The sequence below is a fragment of the Anabrus simplex genome, chromosome 7, assembly GCF_040414725.1.
Source record: "Anabrus simplex isolate iqAnaSimp1 chromosome 7, ASM4041472v1, whole genome shotgun sequence".
Taxonomy (NCBI): domain Eukaryota; kingdom Metazoa; phylum Arthropoda; class Insecta; order Orthoptera; family Tettigoniidae; genus Anabrus; species Anabrus simplex.
Window position 1 is genome coordinate 239702546 of NC_090271.1, and position 15925 is coordinate 239718470.

The 15925-nt window shown below is 44.5% G+C and overlaps 1 protein-coding gene across 1 annotated transcript in view; it reads right to left on the reverse strand.

Moving 5' to 3' along the window:
• The window catches only part of LOC136877079 (octopamine receptor beta-2R), a 316256-nt gene extending 301212 nt beyond the window's left edge, over window positions 1-15044 (reverse strand). The window contains exon 1 of the mRNA XM_067150896.2: window positions 15036-15044. The gene's annotated coding sequence lies outside the window, so the exon portion shown is untranslated. The remainder of the gene's footprint in view (window positions 1-15035) is intronic.
• Between the last annotated feature and the right edge of the window lie 881 nt (window positions 15045-15925).

Genomic DNA, 15925 nt, shown 5'->3' on the forward strand with positions numbered 1-15925 from the left:
AAAAGAAGTAGGTGAAGTGATATGGATGATAATGAAGTGCTGATGAAGTTGACATATACACTCAGCCCTGTGCCAGCGGAATTAATGAAGGATGGTTAAATTTCGTGACATTGTCGGGAATCGAACCCGGGGCTCCTGTGAGCAAAAGCCAGCACGCTAACCATTTAGCTATGCAGCCGGACAGGGAGGACATTAGGGAAAGACCCTCTTGCGAGGCAGCTCTACTCGGGGAGTGGTGACCCTGAGCATGTGAGTCCCAGAGCACACTGACGCGGTATGTAACATCTGGTAAAGTTTCCAGCTGTCCGCCTCTGTGGTGTAGTGGTTAGCGTGATTAGCTGCCATTCCCGGAGGCCCGGGTTCGATTCCCGGCTCTGCCACGAAATTTGAAAAGTGGTACGAGGGCTGGAACGGGGTCCACTCAGCCTCGGGAGGCCAACTGTGTAGAGGTGGGTTCGATTCCCACCTCAGCCATCCTGGAAGTGGTTTTCCGTGGTTTCCCACTTCTCCTCCAGGCGAATGCCGGGATGATACCTAACTTAAGGCCACGGCCGCTTCCATCCCTCTTCCTTGCCTATCCCTTCCAATCTTCCCATCCCTCCACAAGGCCCCTGTTCAGCATAGCAGGTGAGGCCGCCTGGGTGAGGTACTGGTCATACTCCCCAGTTGTATCCCCCGACCAAGAGTCTGAAGCTCCAGGACACTGCCCTTGAGGCGGTAGAGGTGGAATCCCTCACTAAGTCCGAGGGAAAAACGAACCTGGAGGGTAAACAGATGATGATGATGATGATGAAAGTTTCCAGCTCAGGGTTAAAAGTAGGGATGCCAGGTTTGTGAAATGCCAATAAGGGATAGGTCATGTCGACACGACATACAGACATTTGCTGAAGAAAACGCTGTTCCCTCTTCCTGTTCTACTTACAACTATATTACAGCCGCAAACATTGTTATAGTATTTTGCTGTTTCATTTTCTACACACATACTCTCTCACGCCTCACAATTGTTCGGCTGGGTGGCCTTCCACTTATCTGAAACTCTGTCGGCACAAGAAAAAAAATCGGCAGACGCCTCGTTGGCTGTCGCCTCCCTCCTCAAACATGTATCACAGGCGCCGACATCGCTCTCGGAGAACACTCCATTCTCACCCAACTTCGCCGGTCCGACTCCCCAGTCCACGATGTTACCGGCTCCGGGATCGCTCAACTTCTCTACTTTCAACGCAACTCCTGGCCTACTTTCGAGATCCAGATGCAACGGCAGCCCTCGAAACCTGCGGCGCAACCATCAACGGCAGACTCCATGGTAGGTAAGGATTATTGTGCCCGAAGGCAGGTCCGAACCTCCGCAGAGGCGTTCCTGAGCCGGAGTTTACGTGCGGTAGGGTGGCCAGTTCCTTTCCGCTCCTCCATTCCCTTACCCCCTACCAACAGCTCGTGGCAACCCATCCAACTCCTGACCACGCCTAATGTTGCTTAACTTCGGAGATCTCACGGGATCCGGTGTTTCAACACGGCTACGGCCGTTGGCAGACTCTATGAAATGGTACCTATTCCCCAGTATATCTTACAGCAAATGTTCCATCATCCTTCCACCATTCCCACTATTAACGTACATCAACCTCGCACACCCCGGCAGCCTCCACCGCCCCTCCACCTCCATTTCGTCTACAATCACCACTACTTCTACTTCTACCTTCACTATTTCGGCCCATACTCCCCCCCTTACTACCACGACTAGCTACCCTTCTCCTATCATGTCAACGCCCACCACCTCCCTACCTGTCACACTACCCAATCCCCAACAACCCCCTGCCAACTAAACGGATGCCACCACCGCAGCTCAGCCAGCCTCCCAAGAACACGCAACCGCCACGACACAAGCCTATCAGCATCTTCCATATCCGAGCTGTGTCATTCGAGGCATAGACCCTGCCATCACAGAACGGGACATACTGAGCGACCACCAAACCTCAACGCCAACGGTCCAGCGTTTATGGTACGTCTACAACTCTCCTCTGAAGACGACGTACATCATCTGATCACCACCGGCGTCCGTCTCCACAGTCGAACTTACCGAGTGGAGTACTCTCGCTCCCCACCCCGTGCCGTACGCTCCCCTCCTTACAACTCTCCTCATAGCCCCCAACCAGCCCCGCCACCCACCCCACCCCCACAAGCCGTTTACCTACCTGCTCCACACCCCACCTTCTTCCTACCGCCCCACCCGATACTGGACCTTCTTCGCCTTCTCGCCACCTCTATCACCAATATTACAACTACCCTCAACTACCTTATGTCGCAACACTACCCTAGTCCTCCTTCCTACAACTTTACATCGAACCCGCAAACTGTACCAGCACAATATATGTAAAAACTCTTGTATGTAACACTTCTCTTTTTCGGTATTGCGCGCCCGAGATACGTAAATCAATCTCTTGTAATTCTTACTATGGTGTGTGTGGGGTTCTGATTGGGCGGGGTGCTTTGTGTGTCTTCCCTGGGGCCCGGCTTGTTGTCGCGAGACCCTTGCACCACTCCAGTATCTTCTCTCCTGTTCTTGTATGTACAAGACATACACCCACTTTTTATTTTTATTTTCCATTCTTTTCTTCTTAAGAGGAGTGGGAATGAAATAACCACTTGATTCGATTGGATTCTATTTCTACATAGAAAGTTTAAAACCTTTTTTTTTCTTTTCACTTTTAGCCTTTTTCAACTATGCTGAATCTCCCTTAATTGCACATCACAACAACACTAGTATGAAGTCTCTTACTCTTACTCCACCACAGCACAACACTAACTGCCAGCTTTAACAACTTCTGCTAAAAACATTTGAAATTGAAAGAATGTTTCGTTAATTGTTGCGATGAAACAAACCAGATGCTTCCATGTCATGCTCCCACGAGTCCCATACTTGAGCTATACTGCTAATAATAAGAGTTGGCGTCTGATATTTCTTAGAGGGAGGTCCGTTTACTGCCTGCCGAGGCGGGATAAAGGGAGTGGCTGTGTGGTTGCCATGGAAACAAGGGTGGGGCGACTGCGGTTGCCATGGAGAAAAAACTTCAGGGCAGCTCGTCTTGCTGGCAGTTGCCAAACCTGTCACTGTCACTGATAAGAACCTGATTGTTTGTATAAGAGTGATCGCAAATGGGACGACACCGCCTGGCCAGGTAGTCTATAACAGATCACAGCGGTCAGAATGAAGGAGGGAACAAGTGAGCCGGAAGCGAGGGGTAAGAGTATGTAGAAAGGAATGCTGGAATGTGGCAACATCGTGAAATGGCACGTGCAGTGCTCCTCCCTGCAACCTTACCTGTCAGACGCCAGCTTTAGTTAAGTCTAGTATAGGTGTCGGAGCGGCGGTTCGCTTGCCTCCTACATATCACAGGACAGAATCGCTAGATGAAGAATAATGAAATGGAATGCAGGATCGCTAATGTTTACTGGCAGAACTAAGTTCTTTGAATATAGGGGGAAAAAGGGCGTCCCGAATGCTGTTAAAAAGGGACAGTATTTCAGACATCCAAATACGGGAAATCACGTATAATACGATACACTTGGCAATCCTAGTATCGAGTGAAGACTTCAGCGGTAGGCCTACCTACAACGGAGAAGGAGGCTTCAGTACAGTGTCCGTGGCAACCCAGTGCTCGTTTTAATTGAGTTAAAGGTATCTGTATGCATGTTGGAAGCATATATCAGCCGTAGTGTCTATATTCTACATCAGGGAGGCGGCTACAACAACGACTGTTCCCTATCTTTTGAGGGTGGCTGATTAATACCCTAAAATGACATTGATAAAGGCAACGGGATACCACTTAAATTAGCTTTCCCCCGGAGATCGTGATTGGATCGTAGCCACGATTGGACCTGCCGAAAGGCAGAACAACCTGTGATTATTGTTACTATTACTTTACGCTCGAGGATGGGTTAAGGATGGCAAATAATTTCCATAATCATAAAACAGCAAAAATAGATGCAAATATACCTGAAATATTAATACTTTAGTGGGACAGCAGAGATGAAATGGTTCGTAGAGTAATAAGGTTAAGATGGAATGTTAGTAAGGTACATTCTGATAGGACGAGAACAGTAATTGCATCTACAAACTTTAAACAAGAGAACAGAAAGGATTGCAGCAACTATCGAGGTATTTCATGGATCGGTATACCAAGTAAAGTGAACACCTTCTAAACACTGCCATTTTGGAAAGGAAGGTGTAGGCAATGATCGACAATAAGCTGAATGAAGGCCAGTGTGGTTTCTGACCATAGAGGGGCAGTCACGACCATAGTTTACAGTTTGTAACAAGTATGCTACGAGATGAATAGAAAATTACGCAGATCTGGAGAAGAGATATGGCAGAGTATCGAGGAAAATTACATCGCGCCGTCACAAATAGGTCTTATGGCGACGATGTGGTAGGAAAGAGCTAGGAGTTGGAAGGAAGCGGCCGTGGCCTTAATTAAGGTGCAGACCAGCATTTGCCTGATGTGAAAATGTATAACCACATATATTCAGGGCTACCGACAGTGGGGTTCGAACCCATTATCTACCGAATGCCAGCTTGCAGCCGCGCGCCCCTAACCGCACTGCCAACTTGCTCGGTGGATTATAGGTTAATGGTAGATTATTAAAGAGGATCAGAGACATTTACGTTGACAATTTGGCTGAAATGACCATTAATGGTAGAGTGAATTCTGGATTCAAGTTAGTTACAGGAGTTAGACAAGGCTGCAATTTTTCATCTTTGTTATTCGTAGTTTGCACGGTTCATTTATTCAAGGGTGTAAAAGGCAGGGAGGGATTCAGTTAGCTTGAAGTATAGTAAGCAAATTATTTTGCTATCTGAAGTGTGAACTTTCCTTGGCCATTCCAGTTAAACACTGAAATCCAGACCGTTTACAAGTTGTTAGAAATCATACCGTAATCCCCCCCCAGGAGGCTGAAAGAATTCAGTCCCATACTGTGTATAATCTGCAGGGGAAATGTCCTCTGTATTATGTCTGCCTTGTTTTCTTCAGTCTTTAACCACTACATTCATCCTGCGAGAGATTCGACTTTTAAAAATATATTTTTCTTATTACTGTTAGAAATAATTAATTGATCATGCAGACTAAAATTAATGGATGTAGAAGTCGTGTTTGAAGAAAACATTCTTGGCTGAGAAACTTGCGGGACTGGACAGGAGTAGAGTGATGAGGGCAGCCGAAAACCGTGCAGACTTCGCTGTGATTGTTCTCAACCTCCAGTAATGGAAAAAGATTATAGTAAGTGTAGATATCTCAGTCGTTGTCCGGCTCCATGGCGAAATGGTTAACGTGCTGGCCTTTGGTCAAAGGGGTCCCGGGTTAGATTCCCGGCACCGGTGACTGGGTGTGTGTGTGTGTGTGTCGTATTCATCATTATTTCATCCTCATCATGACGCGCAGGTCGCCTACGGGAGTTAAATCGAAAGACCTCCACCGGGCGAGCCGAACATGTTGTCGGACACTCCCGGCACTAAAAGCCATACGCCATTTCATTTCACTCAGTCGTTTCATGCCTTACAAACAAAATCACTACCACCATCATTCTTAAGTTAGTATAGCAATCTTACATGAAATATTTCCCGAGATTACATAGGACTACAGAGGAGGCAACGTCCGTATCCCCACCCCATGGCACTACAGCCCTTGAAGGGCTTGGGCCTACCAAGCGACCGCTCTCAGCCCGAAGGCTTGCAGATTACGAGGTGTTGTGTGGTCAGCGCGACGAATACTCTCGGCCGTTTTTCTTGGCTTTCTAGACCGGGGCCGCTATCTCACCGCCAGATAGCTCCTCAATTCTAATCACGTAGGCTGAGTGGACCTCGAACCATCCCTCAGGTCCAGGTAAAAATCCCTGACCTGGCCTGGAATCGAACCCGGGGCGTCCGGGTAAGAGGCAGGCACGCTACCCCTACACCACGGGGCCGGCCCTATCACTGCGCCTATTTTCAAGTTCCAAGATATTAGATTGTATTCTTTCTGCACATTATGTCATTAAGACCCCGCGGAAGACCATTAATGTGGTGGACTAATAACATTCAGGCTAAAACCTGAAGATCTCAGCAACAGACCGAAATTCATTTAATTTCGTATGGCTATTTCTAGCCGAGTGCAGCCCTTGTAAGGCAGACCCTCCGATGAGGGTGGGCGGCATCTGCCATGTGTAGGTAACTGCGTGTTATTGTGGTGGAGGATAGTGTTATGTGTGGTGTGTGAGTTGCAGGGATGTTGGGGACAGCACAAACACCCAGCCACTGGAATTAACCAATGAAGGTTAAAATCCCCGACCCGGCCGGGATCGAACCCGGGATCCTCTGAACCAAAGGCCAGTACGCTGACCATTCAGCCAACGAGTCGGACACAGACCGAAATGGAAGAGACACATTAAAACAGCGGATTCCGTATGTGTGAATGAACGCTAGGAAAGATATATTTATTCCACGTGTAACTAAATTCAAAAATTGAACTTCAAAAGATCGGTGGAAGACATTTCTTTAAATAACCCTAGGTGAAAACCGATTCTTGTTTATTATGACATGACTGAGAACGGAATGGTTACATTTCAATTTAATTGTAGTCCTTTGCGAGAAATTTTTAAAAGTAAGATCTCCAGTTGGGAATATCAATCTCAGAATTATGTAGCTCCGTGCTCGGGTGCTTGTAGCTTTTTATTCTCCAAATCACGTAACCTTACGTGAAGCAAGGCACCCAGTACTCTATTATTTACATTTTTGGGCTCGAAGCTTTCATTTGCAACTAACCACTAATGTTGGTTTCTGTTTCCTGATACGTGGTCGGAGACGAGGTGACATGAAATTAACTGGCATGTTTTTACGGCCGGATATCCTTTCTGATGCCAACCTCAGACGAGGAGCTAATGAAGATGAAATCAGTGATGATGAATTAAACTGGGTAAAGAGGTGGAAGGAATCGTTCCCCCCGAGCTCATAGTCGTAGTCCGCTCTGTTCTGATATTGAAATAAATTGGTTAGATAACTGCACTCGCCGGCCCCGCGGTGTAGGGGTAGCGTGCCTGCCTCTTACACGCAAGATCCGGGATCGATTTGCGCCCAAGTCAGACAATTTTCATTCGAGGTCCACTCAGCCTCCGTGAATACAATTAAGGATCTATTTGATGGTGATATGGCGGAATTGATCTTGGAAGCCAAGAATAACAGCCAAGAGGTTTGTCGTACTAACCACACTGCACCTTACAATCTGCAGGCCTTCGGGCTAAGCAGTGGTCGCTTGATAGGCTCGGCTCTTGGGGGCTGTCGCACCACGGGGTTTGGGTTTTGGTTATAGATGATTGCACTTATTTAACTACAGTTCAACTACACTATCCAGAGCATCATCATACCAAGTGTCATTCCATAGTTCCAAACAGGCAGTCTGGTCTGAGGACGAAGAGATGTGTGGAGCATGCTATATGGTTTATCACAGGTTGTTGAGTTGAAGCAGCAGCGCACAAACTAGTTCTTCATTCCCTAATGACGCTGCGAGTAGAGCTGTCTTTTGAGCAATTCTGTAAACGCTTTGCAAAATTGAATTCTTGTCTCTTATACACCTATCCTTTTTTTTCTCCTTTTTCCCTTACAAGTCGCTTTACGTCGCACCGACGCTGATAGGTCGTTGGTAACAATGGGACAGGAAAGGCTTAAGAGTGGGAAGGTAGCGGCCGCGGCCTTAATAAAGGTACAGCCGCAGTATTCGTCTGGTGTGAAAATGGGAAACCACGGAAAAACCATCTTTAGGGCTGCCGACTTGAACCCACTATCTCCCGGATGCAAGCTCAAAGCTACGCGACCCTACCCGCACGGTCAACGCGCCCAGTAGATCATACTCAGAGATATATGCTTTCAGTAACATTCAATGTTGATACCCTCCATACTTCCCCTGTAGACGTTTTTCTTATTATACTAGACTTAACTAAAATTGGTGTCTGACAGGTAAGGTTGGAGGGAGGAGCACTGCACGTGCCATTTCACGATGTTGCCACATTCCAGCATTCCTTTCTACATGCTCTTACCCCTCGCTTCCTGCTCACTTGTTCCCTCCTTCATTCTGACTGCTGTGATCTGTTGTAGACTACCTGGCCAGGCGGTGTCGTCCCATTTGCGATCACTCTTCTACAAACAATCAGGTTCTTATCAGTGACACTGACGGGTTTGGCAACTCCCAGCAAGACGAGCTGCCCTGAAGTTTTATCTCCATGGCAACCGCAGTCGCCCCACCCTCGTTTCCATGGTAACCACACAGCCACTCCCTTTATCCCGCGTCGGCAGGCAGTAAACGGACCTCCCTCTAAGAAATGTCAGACGCCAACTCTTATTATTATTAGCAGTATAAGTAAAATTCCGTTACGAGGCGCATTGGCTGCTACAACAAGCAAGCAAGCAAGCAAGCAAGCAAGCAAGCAAGCAAGCATGTAGCTCTCTTGATAACGTCACTACAGTCACTATGCATCCGAACAACATGGATGTGACTTCTCATTTTACAGATTCCCAGATGACCTGCGTGGGCTTATAAATGGTCACTTTGATTAGAACCCAGCGACGATGTCACCTGGCTATCACAGCCCTCATTTAGAAGATTATTGTCCTATCCGACGTAAAAGCCAGACGGTCTCCTCGTAAAACACTCTATTAAATTCGCACGTGGATGAAAGTGCACGGCCAAGCGATCGTTCTTTGGTGAGTGTTTCCCAGTGTGTTTAAAGTAAGACTCGCCAGCAGTCACTACGGAAATGGCTCTCATAGCGAGAGAGGGGAGAGTTAATCTACGGAGAGTGGATTCCTTTAATAACAAACAAATTCTTGTAATGACGTACCTTGTCCGAGACAGCATCAATCACATTTCACTCAATACTGAACATGGCATGGCTGAGCGTCATTGAAGTAGTAAGTATGGAGTTCTACGTGATTGTTCGTACTAGAAAAATATTGCATCATTTCAAAACACCCACGTGAGTTTTTAATGAATTAAAACTACTGAAATATTGGTGAGTAGGCAGTGCCTTTAGCCTACAATGCAATATATCTGTGAAACGAAGATGTTGCAATATTAGTGCAGTCCTTTAGAATTGGTATGTCAGCTCAACGTGTGTCACGTTGGATTCTGAATGAACTGATGAAAATTTTCTCGCTTTTACAGACAGCTCCTGGATGTCGCAGCCAGCTGTTCACATAGGTTGAGCTAGAAAACTTACCAATGGCAGCCTAGTAGCAACACCTGGCTGCTTACACAAATCCTGATAAAAGTATTTCATATCATGCTATCAAATCGTCTCAATAGTACAGGAAAAATCTTACATTTCTTGAAAAGTCAACGGAAATATAGTTTCTTCTTCTTTTTCTACCATTTCTACCACACCTATGGGGTCGCGGGTGCGAACTGTGTAGAATATGTGGATTAGTTCCTGTTTTACGGCCGGATGCCCTTCCTGACGCCAAACCTATATGAAGGGATATAATCACTATTGCGTGTTTCCGTGGTGGTTGGTAGTGTAGTGTGTTGTATGAATATGAAGAGGAAATGGTTTGGACAAACACAAACACCCAGTCCCCGGGCCAGAAGAAGTAATCAGAGGTGATTAAAATCCCAGACCCAGCCGGGAATCAAACTCGATACACTCTGAACAGAAGGCCTCAACGCTGGCCATTCAGCCAATGAGTCGGAATGAAGGGAAATATATTTATTTCATGCAATTTATTTAATTACAAAGCCATGCGCTCCCCAAGGGCTCTGAACATTGGAGCGTGGGTTGGTGACCACGGGGCCCTTAGCTGAGTCCTGGCATTGTTTCCAGTTTCTTTTGCCAGGCTCCTCTCTTTCATCTATCCCATCCCACCTCCCTTGGTCAACTCTTGTCCTCTTCCAACCCCGACGGTATTACGTATGGAGGTCTACGGAATTTTTCATTTTCACGCCCTTCGTGGCCTTTGCCTTCCTTTGCGATATCTTCATTTTTCGAAGTGTCGGATCCCTTCCATTTTTCCTATGATTTGTGTCATATAGAGGATAGTTGCCTAGTTGTATTTCCTCTTAAATCAACAATCACCACCACCACCACCACCACCACCACCACCACCACCACCACCACCACCAAAGCCGCGCGAAGAATTGTATCGAACTTTATGGATAGATTGTTGTTAGGCGATAGCGACTTACTCTGCATCATGATAGTTCAGTAAGTAATGCTATATATAGGACGATGGGAACACGCCGCCATGTTTTATGAAGTACCTTTATTGCTAGGAGGTTCATGACCGTGGCTCTATATAGGAGGATGGGAACAGGCCGCCATGTATTATGAAGTACCTTTTTTGGTAGGTGGTTCATGTAACTAGGCAACCCATTGCCTGTTATTTGGAAATAGCAATCTAACATGTAGTGTTCGAGAGGTACTTCCATGTAACCTAGAAACACATTGAAGAGGAATCTATTCATTTTCACTCCAGATGGAAAACCACAGAATGTCTTGTATCCACTCGCGTTGTAATGAACATCATGCATCATGCAAATAAATCACCATTTATGTAAGCATATAGAAGTATTTTGATCAAAGTAATAGACATAGGAATATAAAAAACTAGAGCATACTTATAGTATTATTTGTTTTGTAAGATGAAATTATAAATAAATGTAATAAGAAATATATGAAAAACAACCAAAGTAATTAAGAAACATTGTAATAAAAATTGCATAAAGTAGAATTAATTAAAAACATCTTGTATTTACTGAAGCGTAGTAGTGTACACCGGATATCAACTAGTTTATTTTAAACTTCGTCAATAAAATTGTGTAGTTCTGTTAAGAAAGTATCAGGTAATGATAAGGCCAATTTGTAGAAAATATTCCGTGTAGCAATATAACTGGAACTCCAAAATTCCTCCCGAGATGCATAACTATACAATTATATAAGTAATGATAGTAAAAATGTATAAATACAAAACAGATTAGATACACCGTTATTCATAAACTATAGCAAGAACAAAACTTGTAGCAGAGAACAACATTTTAAATTCAAATTCTTTGGGCGCCAGTCTCCCAATATATAGGTTGCCGGCTTCATCGCAATAACTTTTACGTCGTGTTGATTGTGCGGTCTTTAGTCAGATATGTTTCGTTGTGGTATTGTAATTACTTTTTGGTGAAATACAAGTGCATGTAGGTGCGATTATATATTTTTATAAAATTGACTTTAGGCCTACGTACCACCGACACAGGTAGGTCTTATGGCGATGAAGGGAAGGGCTAGGAGTTGGAAGGAAGCAGCCGTGGCCTTAATTAAGGTGTAACCTCAGCATTTGCCCGGCGTGAAGATGGGAAACCACGGAAAACCATCTTCAGGGCTGCCCAACATAGGTTACTTACAACCTGTAGATTTTTCGTTGCTCTTACTTATTAAATATTCCTCAAACATGCCGTGAGTTAGTAGTCTATCCACCGTCATGTGATGCAAATTAATTGGTTTACATCGCATTAACGTCTGTTGTGTTTTTTTCGAACACATCGAGGAACTGGAATTTTGTCCCCTAAAATTTATTGTACGTGTTCATGTATCTGGTGAGATATAGTGTTTTTGGTATGGGCTAGAAATGTCAAAGATGCCATCCTTGGCTTTGAAAATACAAAACATATTAATGTACGGACACGAGGCTGTCGTATTTGAGTCCATTCAAATACTACTGGACTGAACGGAACATCAGCTCAGAAACCTACTCAGATATCTGTACGTGAGAACCTTTAATCAGATCTCCAATTCAGTCTGTTCCACTGTCTCAGTGTTTTCAGATTCCAACCAAATTCAACTTGATTCTCGAATTATACAATTTATTCATTACTACTGTGATACGGCATATCGAACATTGTCAAACAACATTCCCTCCCACATACACCCACTCACGCTTCTCAGTCTTTTTTGATTCATCCCCTTTCTGCAGATAGTGCGGTGGCTCGTAGCACAAGTGAGAAGGCTGCTGTGAAATATAACTCAATGGTGCTATGAATCAGGGGCGTAAGGTAAAGGCTTGCAGGGCCTGAAATGCAATGCGGGCCCGGACGTTTAAGGGACCCCGCAGACTCGTTGCAAAATAATATATACACTGAGTGGACAACACGTCGCAAACTAACCGACTTTGAATGTGGGATGGTCATCGGCGCACGGCGCATTACACGTGAATTCGGATTTTCGAGGTCAACAGTGTCAAGAGTAGATCTTCAATATAGCAGAGATAATATTACCATCCGCTTAAACCGCCATACTGGAAGACCACAAGTGTTTAACGAACGGATATCACATCGCCTCCGCAGAATCATCCTGGGCGCCCGATGGGTTACTGTGAGTCAGATCACAGTCCAGTTGAATGTTGGCAGACTGTAAGGAGGCAACTATACCGCAAAAGGCTTCACCACCCGACGAACAACTCGTGTCCCTTTGCTGACACCTCAACGACGTACATGGGCCCGCGAACATCGGCAGTGGACCATGGAACAGTGACAGTGTGTGGTATGGCCCGACGAATCCGGTTCCAGTTGTATCGAGCTGATACGCACGTGACAGTGTGGCGTACGCTCCATAAAGCTATGGTTCCTGAGTGTCAATGACGTTGTGTCCAAGCTGGACGTGGCTTGGTTCTAGTCTGGGCGACATTCTCATGGTCGCAATTAAGACCCGCTGTTCGGCTGCAGGGAGCGCTGACAGATGCACGTTATGTGGACATTCTTTCAGACCATCTGCATACCTTTACGGCCCTAGAGTAACCTGACGGAGATACCATGTTCCAACAGGACAATGCGCCATGTAACCGCTCTGTGGTGGCACGCAGGTAGTTGGAGGAGTTCTTCAGTGAAGTTACGACTATGGATTGGCCCTCCAGATCCCTCGATCTTAATTCAACGAGCATTTATGGGGTGCTGTCAATTCTGGTGTAAAGGTCCATGAACCCTCCACCAACTACACAAGACCAATTTTGGGTAGCAATGCAAGGTGCGTGGGTCGAGATCCCTCCAGAAAGACTCCAGCACCTTGTAGATTCGATGCCTCGTCATACTGCTGCCGTTTTTAATGTTCGGTAAGGAGCAACTCATTATTAATATCACTTTCAACGTCTTCCCATGACTTTTGATTGATTGATTTATGTTTGTTTAAAGGGGCCTAACATCGAGGTCATCGGTCCCTAATGGTACGAAATGAGACGAAATGATATTACAAATCTAAAATCCTCCACTGACCAGAATTCAAAGCGTGAGGACGAAGAATGAATGGATGGATTGATATGAAGTTAAAACGATCAGTGGATCCGACCCACAGTGCCTTACATGCACAGAAGCTGGCACAAAACAATAGTAGTACGGACCAAGGGACTGCCTCCATAGCACGATGCTGAATCGATTAGAATATGCTCGTTCTCGAAACGGGTCCAAAATCCAGGTCATCGGCCCTCATAATGGTATTTATCGCTGGAAAAGTAGAACCATGGTATTTCCCATGTTGCGGTACTAATCAAGAGTAGCGTAGACTCGCGGTGTTCCATACATTATGGTACGACTCACAGGTAATGAAATTCGCACATGTATTACAGACCTAATGTGTTTCGCACTTTGCGGCGCCCTTGACAGGCAACGCAAACCTATGGTGTTCATCACCTAAGTGTACTAACCACAGGGACTCGTAGTATCTCGTGGTGTTCCTCATATAGGGGGTACTAATCATAGGCAAGCCAGAACCATGGGTTCCCTCATCCCATGGTGTTGCTCATATAGTGCTACTAATCACAGGCACTGTAAAAGCCGTCGTGCCCACGTTTGCTACTAATCACAAACCTATTTGGTACCCAACATGGTGGTACTACGCGCAAGTAAATGCGACCCATTGTGTTCCTTGCGTGGTGCTACTAATCACAAAGAGTTTCATGTTTCTAATTTGATCATCACTTGGTCGCCCCTTTTAGTCGCCTCTTCCGGCAGGCATAGGATACCGTGGGTGTAGTCTTCGTCTGCGTCCCCCACCCACAGGTGGCCCATGATTTTTGGCCACTCAGTGTATCACACTGGACGGAAATGGTCAGTGCGGGTTTGTAAAAATCAGTTGAAATAAATTCGTTTTAATAATTTGTACGTAGAGGAATTGTCATTTTGTTGCATTTAGCAGCTGTTATTATTACTGTGTTGAGTATAACACAGCACAGGTCATAACACGCTCCGCACAAATACCTGCACCAAATTATTTAATTATAGCAATTAAAATTGGTACCAAAGTACAATATTTTAGTTCTAAAAATTATACTTTCTTGAAGTGTAGAACACCAGAGATCTTTATTATCCACAAATTTTCTTGAACATTTAATTATTATCACACTTTTTCGACAACAATATATAATTTCAATAAGAATTTGATTTAATAACAATCAATCAACTCATTTGCAAGCGGGATATTTTTGCACGAAGTTATCAGTTGTGCGGTTTGATATTTTTCAAACTGTGTTTGAAAAGTTTTTGATTCACTTTTGTTCATATAGTTTTGGTGTTGTAATCGAATAAATTATTATTATTGAGACTTCCGTATTGGCTACATATTATAGCTCTGTAGTTACTGGAAAATAAAACCAATGAAAGTGCTATGAGTCGAAGCAGCTGGTCCGTGAGGGTGACAATATTGGGCGGTTGAGATTTTCAATAATTTGTATAACTTGATTATATATTGCATTATTTCTACCTGCTTTAATTAAACGCACATTAGTTATTTACAGATTTTACATTTTATATGAATAGACCGGAATATTTTTTTGGCAGACAGATGATATACGTTACTCCCCTACTATGAATCATATTTCAGTCCAGGATTAAAGTACTTGAACTGGTCGGTGATGAAATCCGCGACCTTCTTGTAAGAGACAGGTACACTAAGGGGCTGGACCAAAGAGCAATATAGTGACTGAGTAAATTATACGGACAAGCTCAAATTCAATTACTTATATCATGAAGCATTACTGAACGTACCATGCCCGATTCTCCAGACACAGTGACAGTGGCACTCACCTGTAAAGAAAGAGAAAAATATCAGGAAGGAGATACAGTTAGGTGAACTAAATATACATTTAAGCTTAGGGTTGAGTATTTGTATACCTCGTACGCCAAGATCAATGAAATCTTTCAGATGTTTACGTTTATTGGTCACGTTCTGAAACCTCAGGGGGTCTCTGAAATTGGAAGCGCCATTTCGTGACCACAGAGCATATAGCTGAGTCTGATATTGCTTCCAAATACCTCTATAAGCCCACCCACAGTCATATTCGTTTTTCTGACTTCCTTTGGTTTATTTTCTTCCGACTACGAATGTATCACGTTTGCCAGGCCAGGATAGTCTGTCTTTCTTAAGCACTACGCGGTCCCTTCGTCGTATCTGACGATACTTAACACCTTAAAATTTCCCTGATTAGTGTTAAAAGGGAAAGGCTGCTTAAATTAAAAAAAATAATCACTACCATCAGGTTGGGGAATCCATCTCACCAATTCTCCCTTCATACAAAACTGTTAAGAGAAGTCACCATTCGTAACATACGTTATCCTGCGACGTCATTTTCCTATGGATATAGATTGTGTTTCCACTGACTGGTAAAATAACCAACACGTCTCACATAGTCTCAAGACGCCTCATCAGTATTGTTCCATTCCATTTTATAAAAATAGCCTGTTTTTCAGTGTCTAGTATTTCATATTCCATGTTACATATCTTTAATAAGTGAACATATACCACTTGACGTAGACAGTTGTGGTGAAAGCCAAAAAAAAATAAGAAAAAAACGTAAATTACCGTACATAACCAAAGGAGCAAGCTATTTTGTTTGCAAGAAAATGAAGCTGAAATTCCGTCTATATAACTTTGTGGA